General features: G+C 58.4%; 1 protein-coding gene across 1 annotated transcript in view; it reads left to right on the top strand.

Moving 5' to 3' along the window:
• The window catches only part of LOC104282711 (kallikrein-14-like), a 10,275-nt gene that overhangs the window by 1,074 nt on the left and 7,330 nt on the right, over positions 1–1,871 (top strand). The gene's annotated exons all lie outside the window — the stretch shown is intronic.

The raw sequence follows: 1,871 nt of genomic DNA, 5'->3' as shown, positions 1-1,871 counted from the left end.
CCCACCCCCCAACCTCCACCTCTCCCAGTTCCTCCCAGTCTTCTTCCTCCCCACCAATGGAAGAGGAAAACCAACCCACCAATCGGCTCTTTGGCTCCGCCTCCCGACCGGTGAAGCAAGGCCGAGGCGGTGCCCCCGAGGAAACGCTCCGAAAGGATTAACGAAGAAGGAGGCGCCCAAGTTGGCGTCTTCGATCTCGGGCGAAAAAGACGCCTCCAACTCTAAACCTCCGGGGTGGGACCGGGGCAGTGCCCCGACGCCGTTATAAAACCCCCGAGTTTCCCGTGGGAGGGGACCGGAGAGGCGCCACCGCCACCACGGAGGTGGAGAAGACGCTCCAGTTGGGACTGGTTTTGTAGGGTTTGGGGGTTTGGGTTTTTTTTTTTTTGCCCAGCGGAGAAGTAGTGGTGGTTTGGAAGAAGAAGGAGAAGGAGAAGGAGAAGGAGAAGGAGAAGGAGAAGGAGAAGGAGAAGGAGAAGGAGAAGGAGAAGGAGAAGGAGAAGGAGAAGGAGAAGGAGAAGGAGAAGGAGAAGGAGAAGGAGAAGGAGAAGGAGAAGGAGAAGGAGAAGGAGAAGGAGAAGGAGAAGGAGAAGGAGAAGGAGAAGGAGAAGGAGAAGGAGAAGGAGAAGGAGAAGGAGAAGGAGAAGGGTCGTTCCTTCTACCGTCCCTCCCTCCTTCTGGTTTGCTTTGTCCCGGATCTCCGTCCTTCCTGAATTTTGACCCTTCCACCCATCCCTGACTTCCAGCTGTCCTTCCTTCTCCAGGTTTCCTCCATCCCTGACCTCCATCTTTCCTCCACCCTTGATCTCCTTCTTCCTTCTCCGGGTTTCCTCCATCCCTGACCTCCATCCTTCCTCCCTTCTCTGGGTTTCCTCCATCCTTGATCTCCATCCTCCTTCTCCGGGTTTCATCCATCCCTGACCTCCATCCTTCCTTCCTTCTCCAGGTTTTCTCCATCCCTGACCTCCATCCTTCCTTCCTTCTCCAGGTTCCCTTCATCCCCAATCTCCATCCTTCCTTCCTTCTCCAGGTTTCCTCCATCCCTGACCTCCATCCTTCCTTCCTTCTCCAGGTTCCCTTCATCCCCAATCTCCATCCTTCCTTCCTTCTCCAGGTTTCCTCCGTCCCTGACCTCCATCCTTCCTTCTCCAGGTTTCCTCCATCCCTGATGTCCATCCTTCCTTCCTTCTCCAGGTTTCTTCCAGGTTTCCTCCACCCCTGACCTCCAACCTGCCCTCCTTCTCCAGGTTTCCTCCATCCTTCATCTCCATCCTTCTTTCTCCAGGTTTCCTCCATCCCTGACCTCCATCTTTCCCTCCATCTCCAGGTTTCCTCCACCCCTTGATCCCAGCTCATCCCATCTTCTCCATGCTCCCCCCGGTCCCTCCTTCTCCGTTCTTCCTCCATCCTTCCTTCCTTCCTTCTCCGGGTCTTCTCCTCCATCCCTCCGGCCGTGGTCTCCCATCCCACCCTCCTTCTCCGTGCTGGTCCCATCCCTTCTTCCCCACATCCATCCCTCCCTCCTCCACCTCCCGTCCTCATCCAGCCTCTCCATAGGGAACCTCCACCCATGTCCGTGGGGCCCACCACCTCTCTCCATGGGGCCCACCACCTCCCTCCGTGGGGCCCAGCACCTCTGTCCATGGGGCCCACCACCTCCCTCCGTGGGGCCCAGCACCTCTGTCCATGGGGCCCACCACCTCCCTCCGTGGGGCCCAGCACCTCTGTCCATGGGGCCCACCACCTCCCTCCGTGGGGCCCAGCACCTCTCTCCATGGGGCCCACCACCTCTCTCCATGAGGTCTACCTCCCATGTCCGTGAGCCCCACCACCTCTCTCCGTGGGCCCCACCACCCATCTCCATGAGGAGT

The sequence above is a fragment of the Charadrius vociferus genome, unplaced genomic scaffold (assembly GCF_000708025.1).
Source record: "Charadrius vociferus isolate BGI_N301 unplaced genomic scaffold, ASM70802v2 scaffold580, whole genome shotgun sequence".
NCBI classification, from domain to species: domain Eukaryota; kingdom Metazoa; phylum Chordata; class Aves; order Charadriiformes; family Charadriidae; genus Charadrius; species Charadrius vociferus.
The sequence above is the reverse complement of the archived record's forward strand: the minus strand, read 5'-3'. Positions and strand labels throughout refer to the sequence as shown.